Raw genomic sequence first — 13,663 nt, 5'->3', positions numbered from 1 at the left:
CCTCGGTTGGTTCAGTCACGCTCCGACATTTTCTTCTTCTCTAGTTTTTTTTAGCGGTTGTCAAGCCAACTTAAAGATACATTACTGCCACCAACTGGGCTGGAGTGAGGAACAGGAGATTTTTTTTTTTTGGAGATGGACGACAACTACAACTATATTCTTTTAGCCATTTCTGTTTCTTTGACATACTTGATAAAGTGATATACCTGACTTGATGCACTCTGCCATTTTGTTTTTCTCTACTCACGGTATTTGAGCTGATATCCTAGCTGTAGAGTAGCCAATCAGCGAACACTCATATCCAGTGAATGTGGCGAGAACAATCTTTATTATTTACCCACTTCTGTAAAGGTTGGAGTAAAATATATCTATGTTATTTACCAGCTGGGAGGTCCATATCGTGAAATACCGTGACCGAGGTCTTGAAAGTAAGGCCAAGGTCACGGTATTTCACCATACGGACCGACCTTAAGCTGGTAAATAATAGATTTATTTTTTCTTTACCAAATTCTAACAGAAAACGAGAGCACCCGAAAGAGAAAATCGAGCCGAGCTGCCATTTTGAATCCTCATTCACGGCTGTAATGCAAACAGCTTCCTCCTCGGTATACAAGTGCACTTCCATGGCAGGAAAAAAAAAAAAAAAAAACTACATTTTGCCGCCTATGTAGTCCCCTATTTATACAAAATTAAGTCATTCAGGATTCAGCCATGTTTTTGCTCGGCGTTAGCAACAGTTACAGGTTTTTAGCTTTCTCCTGAAATGTTTTCTTTTATTTCTTCTTCCTCAGGGTAGTAAAACTCGCTTTTGCTGTGAACACTGTCGTTATCACTATCCATGCTGTAAAATTAATGCTATTCTCCTGAGAAATGCGAAAATAAATATTGACAAAAATTGCTACGATGCTTGTTGTTGTGAACGAGCGAGTTGCCAGAGGTCCGTAACCAGAGTCTGTATCATAGGACCCACTTGCCAGCCAATCAGAGCGCAGGATTTGATGGAAACTGGACCGCGAAAAAAAAAATAGACTATTAACTAAAATATTCCTTTTATTACGAATATGCCTTTTCTTAATAAACGTTTATGAACATTTCTACTACCTCCAATTGCTTCTGTTTTTTTCCAAGATAGCTCAGATTTCTTGTTAAATCTATTTGTACAGTCACTCACACAACAGCTTGTTTGTATTTTAGATTTTTTTTGTGTGTTTTCTTGCAGCATGAGTGCAGTGCTACTTCCGCCTCCAGCGAAGTCACATGCATTCCCACCATTTTACATTACTTTGCTGTTTAAACAATTACAATTGCAGTTACAGCTGGGAAAAAATTATGTGATCTGATAAGAATAGCAATTAATTTTTTTTATTTCATTGATTAGAATTGTCAGACGGGCGGCACGGTGGTGTAGTGGTTAGCGCTGTCGCCTCACAGCAAGAAGGTCCGGGTTCGAGCCCCGTGGCCGGCGAGGGCCTTTCTGTGCGGAGTTTGCATGTTCTCCCCGTGTCCGCGTGGGTTTCCTCCGGGTGCTCCGGTTTCCCCCACAGTTTCCCCCAAAGACATGCAGGTTAGGTTAACTGGTGACTCTAAATTGACCGTAGGTGTGAATGTGAGTGTGAATGGTTGTCTGTGTCTATGTGTCAGCCCTGTGATGACCTGGCGACTTGTCCAGGGTGTACCCCGCCTTTCGCCCGTAGTCAGCTGGGATAGGCTCCAGCTTGCCTGCGACCCTGTAGAACAGGATAAAGCGGCTAGAGATAATGAGATAAGAATTGTCAGAAATTTGTGATTTATTGTTGCATGATACATTGTTACATGCCTGCTAATAACTAACAGCAGTTTGGGTCAGTTTTAGTCCACTGACTGTGAGGGAAATTCAGCTGGAATTCGTGTTTCGCCAACAGCGAGAAGAAATTTTAGACCATTGCTCCAGGATTTCAGATTGTTACATAAACAAGCCACAGCATCTTAGCGGGGTTAAATCTGGACTCCGACTTGGCCGTTCCAAAGCACAGATTTTCTTTTTAAGCCGTTCTGTTCATTTACTTGTTTGTTTCATTTCATTTCATCTTGTTGCATCAGAAAACTTCCTGCTACTGTGACATTCTGTTGTAAAAATTCTTCATACAAATGTCAATGTGTCGTTTCTTCAATTACTGCAAGATAGCAAACCATGATGCACCCACCACCGTGCTTCAGATCTGGGGTTAAGGTTGGGATTTTGCCCTTTTTGCCTTCTGTCATGTCCTCACTCTTGTCTTCCTTTTCACTGACAGCTTCATCCTGGTCAGGATTCCCTGGCACACTGGGCACGAAGCAGGAACACCCATCCACACAGTGGGGGAATTTACAGAGGCCAATCCACTCACGACCGTTTTTTTAAGAGATAAACTCGGGGTGGAATGATCCAACCATTTGGATCGATCCATTGCTTTAACAACAAGGCAACAAGTGAAATGAATCGATAAAACAAGCATAAATCATTGATCATTTAAAGTTGATTATAAATCGAGTATTATTGAAAAAGGAGAAACAACTGGTGTGTAAAAATAATTCGTAGCTTTAGCCGAGAGGCAAAAGCACTGCACCCAATTATGTCACTTTTTTGCTTTAAAACAGTCGTGTCAAAATACAGTTGCCTTCACGTGAACGACCAAAATGCTGTCAAGTCAAAACCATTATCTATTTCTATAACCATGCAGCCTTCACAAAGAGAGGTGCACACACACACACACACAGAGCTTTTGCAACCATTAATGGGTGCTCTGTGCCTGAAATGAGAGGAAATTAGTGACTGCTGTAAGGCAGAAATTATGGAACACTGTAAAAGCGTTGTACTGAAACACATCTCTGTCCTCCCACTACTTTATATTACATGCTGTTATGTGGACTGTGGTGTGTGTGTGTGTGTGTGGGCTGCACAGATGATAAAACACAATTGGCCATTAAAATCTGTTCAGATGGGGGTTGTTATGGAACCACAGGAGTGTTTTGAGGAATTTACAGGGCTCAGAGTTTCACTAACTAAAAGTGTACTACTTACCCACTGGCTGAGTTCCCAGTTATATAACACTCAATGGGTAAAAAAACAAAACAAAAACAAAACACTTTTGCTGTGTGTGTGTGCGTTTGCAGAATGATACTTGGTGCCATTTGAATGATACCAGGATGATGTCAGGTCTCTCAGGTACAACGTTATGTAAAACCTGCTGACATGCAAAAATAAAAAAGGTGGATTTAAGGGTGGATCTTATCCTTACTGCGTTCTCCGTCTCTCTCAGGACTCCCTGAAGTGAATGACGCATGAAATGGAATGACGAATGACAGGTAGTAAATTTGAACAATAAATGGTCCCTTGTCATTCAGATTCTTACAAATGGAATAACGATTGAAATCTTTAGTTTTAGACCTCCCTAGGATAAGATAAGTGGGTGCTTGGTGGGATATCAGCTTTTACAAATGGAATGACAGGGTTTCTATATGTATTGACTTACTTTGAGCTAATGTTGTCAGTGATATCACCTTTTACAAATGGAATGATAAGGTTTCTAGGTGGAATAACATACTTTGAGGCAATGTTATCAGTGATATCAAATTAACAAATGGAATGACAGGGTTAGGGTTAGGGTTAGGTTATAGGTGATATCACTGATAACATTGCCTCAAAGTACAGGGAGTGCAGAATTATTAGGCAAATGAGTATGTTGACCACATTACCCTCTCTATGCATGTTGGCCTACTCCAAGCTGCATAGGCTTGAAAGCCTCCTACCAATTAAGCATACCAGGTGATGTGCATCTCTGTAATGAAAAGGGGTGTGGTCTAATGACATCAACACCCTATATCAGGTGTGCAAAATTATTAGGCAACTTCCTTTCCTTTGGCAAAATGGGTCAGAAGAGGGATTTGACGGACTCAGAAAAGTCAAAAATAGTGACATATATTGCAAAGGGATGGAGCACTCTTAAAATTGCCCAGCTTTTGAAGCGTGACCATCGAACAATCAAGCGCTTCATTCAAAATAGTCAACAGGGTCGCAAGAAGCGCGTTGAAAAAAAAAAGGCGCAAACTAACTGCCCGTGAACTGAGGAAAGTCAAGCGTGAAGCTGCCAAGATGCCACTCGCCACCAGTTTTGCCATATTTCAGAGCTGCAACATCACTGGAGTGTCAAAAAGCACAAGGTGTGCAATACTCAGGGACACGGCCAAGGTAACAAAGGCTGAAAAACGACCACCACTGAACAAGACACACAAGATGAAACATCAAGACTGGGTCAAGAAGTATCACAAGACTGATTTTTCTAAGGTCTTATGTACAGATGAAATGAGAGTGAGTCTTGATGGGCCAGATGGATGGGCTCGTGGCTGGATCAGCAAAGGGCAGAGAGCTCCAGTCCGACTCAGACGCCAGCAAGGTGGAGGTGGGGTACTGGTATGGGCTGGTATCATCAAAGATGAGCTTGTGGGACCTTTTTGGGTTGAGGATGGCGTCAAGCTCAACTCCCAGTCCTATTGTCAGTTTTTGGAAGACACCTTCTTCAAGCAGTGGCACAGGAAGAAGTCAGCATCCTTCAAGAAAAACATGATTTTCATGCAGGACAATGCTCCATCACACGCATCCAAGTACTCCACAGCATGGCTGGCCAGAAAGGGTCTAAAGGAAGAAAGATTAATGACGTGGCCTCCTTGTTCACCTGATCTGAACCCCATAGAAAACCTGTGGTCCCTCATCAAATGTGAGATCTACAAGGAGGGGAAACAGTACACATCTCTGAACAGTGTCTGGGAGGCTGTGGTTGCTGCTGCACGCAATGTTGATCGCAAACAGATCAAAACACTGACCGAATCCATGGATGGCAGGCTTTTGAGTGTCCTTGTAAAGAAAGGCGGCTATATTAGTCACTGATTTGTTTTTTTTGTTTGTTTTTGAATGCCAGCAATGTATATTAGTGAATGTTGAGTTGTTATATTGGTTTCCCTGGTGAAAATAAATGAGTGAAATGGGTATATGTTTGTTTTTTGTTAAGTTGCCTAATAATTATGCACAGTTATAGTCACCTGCACACACAGATATCCTCCTAAGATAGCTAAAACTAAGAAAGCCCTACTCCAACTTCCAAAAATACTCAGCTTTGATATTTATGAGTCTTTTGGGTTCATCAAGAACATAGTTGTTTTTCAATAATAAAACTAATCCTCAAAAATACAACTTGCCTAATAATTCTGCACTCCCTGTATGTCATTCCACCTAAAAACAGTCATCCCATTTGTAAAAGGGGATATCACTGATAACATTAGCTTAAAGTATGTCATTCCACCTGGAAACGCTGTCATTCCATTTGTAAAAGGTGATATCACTGATAACATAACCTAAAAGTATGTCATTCCACTTAGAAACAATGTCATTCCATTTCATGAGCTGAAAGCATGTCATTCCACCTACATTTCAATCGTTATTAACCCCGCCGACAGTAGTCGGAGGGGTTATTATTTTCACCTGCGTCAGTCTGTGTGTGTGTGTGTATCTGTCTGTCTGTCTGTCTGCAAGATATCTCAAGAACCAATGGATCGATTTGGACCAAATTTTGTACGTGTTGCCAATCACCCAGGAAGGAAACCATTAAATTTTGGAGGTCAAAGGTCAAGGTCATGGCAGAACTTCGAAATTTTCGCCCAATGTATTTTAATAGGGAAAAGGTGGGGTTTGCACTCGTTAGAGTGTCCCTGTCTAGTTCCATTTATAAGAATCTGAATGACAAGGGACCATTTATTGTTCAAATCACTAGCTGTTATTCGTCATTCCATTTCATGTGTCATTCACTTTAGGGAGTCCCGTCTCTCTCTCTCTCTCTCACACACACACACACACACACACACGCACACACACACGTCCATAGGTCGCGTTAACCGACAATTGTCCGTCATTGACGGATTTTTTTTTTTTAGCTATGACGGAAAAATCTGAAGGCCGTCGGTCATTTTGACGGATGTTTACCGTTGCCATTACCAATAACAATAAAAGCCTAATAATAACAATAATAAAACATAATGAAACACACAATTGATTGGCAAGTTGTGGCAGAGTTTTCTTACATACAGTATACATATGGCCCTTTTCCACTACCCTTTTTCAGCTCGCTTCAGCTCGCTTCAGCCCGACACGGCTCGCGTTTCGACTATCTAAGAGCAGCACGACTCAGCTCGCTTCAGCCCTGCTTAGCACCCAAAACTCGCACGGTTTTGGAGTGGGGCTGAAGCGAGCCAAACCGAGCCGAGTGGGGCTAGGGGCGTGAGGAGACACTCCCCTGTACACTGATTGGTGAGGAGGAGTGTCCTCACATGCCCACACACGCCCCGCGAGCATGCTGGGATCTGTAAACACCGTAAACCCGGAAGAAGAAGAATTACGAATTACGAGAATTATGAAGCCTTATGCGCCTCGCCTCATCTATACGCTCTTGCCAGTATCTGTTGGCGTTGTCGGTGACAACAAGCCACAGCACCAAGACCAGCAACACTAACGACTCCATGTCCTCCATGTTTATTGTTTACTCTCCGGGTCGTGAGACTACCGCTTAAAAGATCACTGATGTCACTGTTTGCGCCGCCTAACGACATCACGTGACGTCCACCCACTTTCGCTAACTCCACCCAATGTGTCCACCCACTTCCAGCCAGCACGGTTCAGCGCGGTTGTAGTCGAAATGCAACTCCAACAGCCCCGCTCAGCTCGACTCAGCCCAACTCAGCACCGCACGGCTCAGCCCAATTCAGCCGCGTTGGTAGTGGAAAAGCGGCAATAGTCTTCACTGCCGTCACTTTCAATCTGAGCCGACGTTGCGGCGGTCTTGATGTTCAGTGCATAGGCTGCTCATGTATACACTGTAGGCACTGCGCAAGGCTGTTCCGCCCATCGTGCTCCTGACCGCGCTCTGACTTTTCTAACCACTAGCACAGTGAGATGTATTAATGTTTCCCTTCTCTGCAGAAGACACGTCATTTTTGCTATTAAAAAAAAAGATGCATTGGGTTGTTTGTGTCGTTTCCCTGCTTGTACAATAGCGCTCATTTAGGCTAGTTGTTTTCTTGTTTTTAAAATGAAACAAATGTCGATTTATTGTATTCTTCCCCAGCAAGCTTAGGAAGCTTAGGAACATCACTGCTCGAATATCTGCTAAACTATCATTTTAATGAGAGCACGGGTAGACAAACTAACATTTAAACATAACTTCGTTTTATTTAAGACCTTCCGTGTCAGCCCACTACGGGTCACCGCGGGGTGCAGCTACACCACTGGTGCAGAAAGACCGCATGCTGCAGGATTTCCTCCCTATGAAGAGAGTACTAGCAGGGTCGGGAAATCCAACTTTCAGAGGCTCTTGCCGGCTTCTGATCACTTCCCTGGGAGAAATGTTTCCCGACTTCAGAACTTTGGCTGAAGTGGCGCTGGTTATTCCAGTCTCCAGTGTCGCAGCAGAGCGCGGGTTCAGCCTCATCATTATCTCTCTAGCCGCTTTATCCTTCTACAGGGTCGCAGGCAAGCTGGAGCCTATCCCAGCTGACTACGGGCGAAAGGCGGGGTACACCCTGGACAAGTCGCCAGGTCATCACAGGGCTGACACATAGACACAGACAACCATTCACACTCACATTCATACCTACGGTCAATTTAGAGTCACCAGTTAACCTAACCTGCATGTCTTTGGACTGTGGGGGGAAACCGGAGCACCCGGAGGAAACCCACGCGGACACGGGGAGAACATGCAAACTCCACACAGAAAGGCCCTCGCCGGCCCCGGGGCTCGAAGCGGGTTCAGCCTTCAGAATAAAATTAAAACGTCAATGAGAAGTCGTCTGTCCGAGGCAAAGACGCAAAATTTAATGACAGTTGCCTCGGCAGCAGTCTCCATTGACGACTTTGATTATGCACAAGCGAGCTCCCAATTTAAATCCATGCGGGCCAGAAGGAAGGTTTGAGCTCACGCAAACAGGTCAAATTAGATTGTCACTTAAATCGTTGTAGTGGACTGTTCATATTTTAACTACAATTGTCTTGCTACGTTGTAATGTAAAATAACATTGTTCATATGCCCGTTAAGGCACAACAGCCGCAATGTTTTTAGCGGAGGGAAAATGGGTTCACAAGTGACCGAACGTCAGAATCTCTGTTCATCTTTTTGCATCATAAATACATAAATAAATGATTAAATAATACAAGCTTGTTCTGTGAATTCATTTTTAAATGAAAATGAGTCCATGAAAACACAAGTTATTAAATATATAGCATTTATAGCCTATATACATTGTCATTTAAAAGTTAAAATAAAATGACAGATAATAATGGACAATGACGGAATTTTTACGACCCTGTCCGTCAAAATGACCGACAATGAAAAAGTCTAACGCAACCACTGCATTTGTCTCACTATCCTTGTGAGGACCTTCCACTGACAATTATTATTGCAGTTAATTAATGCTGTCCTGCACCTCAACTTCACCCTAACCTTTAAAGCTAGACGGCCTTTCGATTTCATAAAATCGGTGAAATTTAGCTCCCTCTGAAATTTGGTCATTATGATACGTTTATTTCTGTAATATCTCACAAACTATCAGGCCATTCTGTGGCTGGGAAGTTATTTAATTTGAGGGGATTAAAGCAAATGATGTGCATGAAGTGTGTGTGCGCGCATGCATGCATGCACAGGTTTACCTTTGAGCGTGCACTGACAGTTCCATCGTTCTGTCGCTAAACGAACAGCTGATCACACCGAGGTGCTCGCTGAGCGCCGATATTTATTAGTTTGGTCCTGCGTTTCCTTTCCTTCGTATAGAACATAACGTCTTTTCTTCTCGCTTTCTTTCCGTTACTGTAGTCGGTCTTTCACGTCTCATATTTCGTACACTCACGTCCTCCATTTTTCTCTCCTGTTTCAAATTTGTATCCCACAACGCCTTGCGCGAACGGGGAAAGCCTACCACGTGATAACGTGTGACGTAGTATCTTGAATTGGGTCATGGTGAAGCAGGAAAAAAATAGCGGAGAATTTAAGGCCACGTGGAGATAAATTGATTATTTGTTCTATTTTTTAAAAAACTAATAAAATTGGAAGTCTGTGATTCGAATTCAGTAGCTTTCGGTCCACTAAACAAAAATAATTGAATGTCGGGGAAAATTCTTTTTATGACCTACACTTGAAAAATCTGAAAGGCAGTCTAGATTTAACCTCCAAACATCCCCACAAGGTCGAATTTGTCATTGTCAGATTTTACTATGCTTGTGGGGACATTTGGTCCTCAGTAGTATATAAAAAAAACCACACACACAAAAAAAAAAAACCCACATACAGAATAATCTTTGATAAAAACTAAAGCCGGTGTTAAAATGCCCAGCATGCACTTGGACTCCCGTGAGGACTCATGATGAGACTGCAGAGAGATGCAAAGACTAATGCATTAAAATAATAATAATAATAATAATAGAAAAAATCCCATTTTAAAAGTGCGTCAGAGAAACTGACAAAGATTTAAGGGTTAAAAGAAGGAAGAAAGGATCAGTGAGGGACTTCAGTGAGGGACTGTGTTAAGATATAAAAAGAGCTGAAAATTTAGTATTCAGAGTGCATTATCATTCGCTCACACACACATGCGCACGCGCACACAACCTGGGCTCAATATATTGAGAAGGTGTGTGGAAAAGTGGAAAAGGCAGTTTAATGATCCTGCTCAATTTAAACCGAGATTGCGCCGGACTGTGGATCGATGAAAGCCTTTTCTTTTAAAGCGTTCTTGTTCATCTCTCTTTCTCACACACATGCACACACACACACACACACATACACACACACTCAGACATGTATAAAGTATTAGAAGAGAAGAACGCAGAGAAAAGAGCACACGGATTAATAAATAATGGCGGAGTCACAGTTAGAACAGTGAAAAAGTGCTGCTTCAGCAGACTATGACCATACATCTCACTCTCTCACACACACACACACACACACACCCTTTTCTTTAAAATGACCACCACTTAGCGTGCGTGTGTTCTGTAAGTGTTGAGTAGAAGTCTAGCCACTGTTTCAGGACTCCTGAATTAAACATTAGAAAGAGGGCCATCAGGATCACTAACGCCAAATAATTCATGAAATATGATTCATCAGCCATGAGCCAGCCACACACACACACACACACACACACGTTTGTGCAACTATATTTCTGAATATGTCACTGAACAAACAGAACATAAAAAGAACATCACCGTTTTATACTTCTATTACAGCTGAGTGCAAAAGTTTGTGCCCCCCAAAGACAAAACTGCGACGGATATTTTCCACAGACGTTTATTCTTTATCACGCGCGACAAAATGCACAGGTCATATAATCCGTGCGCATTCCCTCTCTGGATGCACTGAAATTTCCTCTATTAACAGACTTTATAGCTGCCTCAAACCGCTCTGAACACCTTGTCGTCTGATCAGATGTTATATTGCCCGTTTCAAATCTGCTCTGTGACCTAGAGGGTAAATTCTGTTGGTTTTGCTTTCAATAGTCAGAGTGAAAGGACGCTATTTAAAAAGTTTGAATCCCTTTTCTGAATACAGACTGAAAGGCTCACGGCAAATCTGATTAATATTCACATCAAACATCAGAATGGAGAAGGAATGTGTTTGTTGATGCCAGATGGGCTGGTTTGAGTATTTCAGAAACTCTGGGTTTTATTTATTTATTTCTTTTAAACACATAACAGTCTCTAATGTCTACAAAGACTCATACAGGGAAAAGAAGATCGACTGTGAGCTACTGCTCACTTCCGTATCCCCCCCCCTGCTCTCGCTTATATCAGAATGCAAGCGATCGAAGGAATAGGACACTTATTATGAATGTTGACTTCAAGAAATAATGAACCCTGAAACGAGTAAGTAAAGAGCAGAGTCTCTCCCCAGGTATTTCAAACAGCATCCTGCTAAACTGCCATTTTGAAATAGCATTTTGCTTCTTGAAATGGCATCAAAATCCATGTCATATGTTTCGTAAATACATTCAGTCGGTAAACAGGAAGTCGATGTGCGACAGACCTGAAAACGGTATACACGGTATAGAACCCCAAGCTGAAGCTCGGTACCAAATATCAAGCAGCTGTGATTCGTAGTTGCTCAGAAAAATGTTATGAAAATTTTGTAAATCCACGTTATATGTTTCGTAAATACATTCAGTCGGTAAACAGGAAGTCGATGTGCGACAGACCTGAAAATGGTATACACGGTATAGAACCCCAAGCTGAAGCTCGGTACCAAATATCAAGCAGTTGTGATTCGTAGTTGCTCAGAAAAATGTTATGAAAATTTTGTAAATCCACGTTATATGTTTCGTAAATACATTCAGTCGGTAAACAGGAAGTCGATGTGCGACAGACCTGAAAATGGTATACACGGTATAGAACCCCAAGCTGAAGCTCGGTACCAAATATCAAGCAGTTGTGATTCGTAGTTGCTCAGAAAAATGTTATGAAAATTTTGTAAATCCACGTCATATGTTTCGTAAATACATTCAGTCGGTAAACAGGAAGTCGATGTGCGACAGACCTGAAAACGGTATACACGGTATAGAACCCCAAGCTGAAGCTCGGTACCAAATATCAAGCAGCTGTGATTCGTAGTTGCTCAGAAAAATGTTATGAAAATTTTGTAAATCCACGTTATATGTTTCGTAAATACATTCAGTCGGTAAACAGGAAGTCGATGTGCGACAGACCTGAAAATGGTATACACGGTATAGAACCCCAAGCTGAAGCTCGGTACCAAATATCAAGCAGCTGTGATTCGTAGTTGCTCAGAAAAATGTTATGAAAATTTTGTAAATCCACGTTATATGTTTCGTAAATACATTCAGTCGGTAAACAGGAAGTCGATGTGCGACAGACCTGAAAATGGTATACACGGTATAGAACCCCAAGCTGAAGCTCGGTACCAAATATCAAGCAGCTGTGATTCGTAGTTGCTCAGAAAAATGTTATGAAAATTTTGTAAATCCACGTTATATGTTTCGTAAATACATTCAGTCGGTAAACAGGAAGTCGATGTGCGACAGACCTGAAAATGGTATACACGGTATAGAACCCCAAGCTGAAGCTCGGTACCAAATATCAAGCAGCTGTGATTCGTAGTTGCTCAGAAAAATGTTATGAAAATTTTGTAAATCCACGTTATATGTTTCGTAAATACATTCAGTCGGTAAACAGGAAGTCGATGTGCGACAGACCTGAAAATGGTATACACGGTATAGAACCCCAAGCTGAAGTTTGGTACCAAGTAGCTATGATTTGTGTTTGCTGAGAAAAAGGGTGTTTCAGCTGGACGGACGGACAGAGGTAAACCAGTACCCCCCTCCCTCCCCTTCGGAGTGGGGGTATAAACAAACAAACAAACAAACCCACCATACAGCGAGTGGCAGTTCAATCGAGGGAAACCACCTGACTGATAACAGAGATCAGAGGACGACGGGCAGACTGTTTCGGAAACCTGGTATTAAACAGGCTCCGGTGATAAATGATTAAATCCCGTAATACTGATGAGCTCCGTTGTTAATTGGTTCTTCTTTCAGTACTGGAGAAATTAAGAAAACAGATTTCCATTATTGCTTGCTGTATATTATCGGTACATAAAAGTTCTCTCACACATTTTACCTCACCAGCTCGGTCTCTGGTTAAGGCGTTTGTCTATTATGCATTTTCCCGAGAGGTGTGACGAGTCAGTTTTTTTTCACGATTTTGACCTTCTGATTCGATTCGAATCACAATTCACATTTTTCGTCCTCCATTTTATAACTGATGCAACTCATTGTCGATATTCTGTTAACTGTCAGCCTAGAAATGTAGAGCAATAAAAAACAAACGAGTCATGTTGCCTTTGTCGTCTTTATTCAGACTCCAGTCACTCCACCGACTCTGACTGTAACTCTGAATGGATCAGACATTTTTGGCACATTTTAATTTTCAAACCGCAAAACACTAAGAAATGAAAAAAAAAAGCAACGAAAACTTCATGACTTCTCAATCTTTTAAAACACGAAAATACAGTCACTTGTGTTAAAGTGAATCCCACCTCTTGAGACACAACATTCATTGTCCGGAGAGTACAGAAGGCACTGAGGTTGTAAGAAATGCCGCCAAACTGAGCTTTTAAAAGCTTCAGGAATTCCGAGTCGTCCGCCATGTTGTTCACAAAGCAACGCGTGATCTCGCGAGATTGCTAATGCAACCACAAACATGGCTGCGCTCGCGTACAGCTCCGGACACCGAATCGAATTTTTAATATCAAAATTATGCCGTTTGTCGAAATTTGTTCTGCATCTAGGATTCTCGGGATGAAATTAGGTATCGTTAGTGAATCGTCTCATCTCATCTCATTATCTGTAGCCGCTTTATCCTGTTCTACAGGGTCGCAGGCAAGCTGGAGCCTATCCCAGCTGACTACGGGCGAAAGGCGGGGTACACCCTGGACAAGTCGCCAGGTCATCACAGGGCTGACACATAGACACAGACAACCATTCACACTCACATTCACACCTACGCTCAATTTAGAGTCACCAGTTAACCTAACCTGCATGTCTTTGGGGGAAACTGTGGGGGAAACCGGAGCACCCGGAGGAAACCCACGCGGACACGGGGAGA

At 42.3% G+C, this 13,663-nt stretch overlaps 1 protein-coding gene across 3 annotated transcripts in view; it reads right to left on the bottom strand.

Moving 5' to 3' along the window:
* The window catches only part of tspan9b (tetraspanin 9b), a 141,323-nt gene that overhangs the window by 27,975 nt on the left and 99,685 nt on the right, over positions 1 to 13,663 (bottom strand). The window lies entirely within an intron of this gene.

The sequence above is a fragment of the Neoarius graeffei genome, chromosome 21 (genome assembly GCF_027579695.1).
Source record: "Neoarius graeffei isolate fNeoGra1 chromosome 21, fNeoGra1.pri, whole genome shotgun sequence".
Lineage (NCBI taxonomy): Eukaryota > Metazoa > Chordata > Actinopteri > Siluriformes > Ariidae > Neoarius > Neoarius graeffei.
This window is presented reverse-complemented; position numbering and strand designations above follow the sequence as displayed.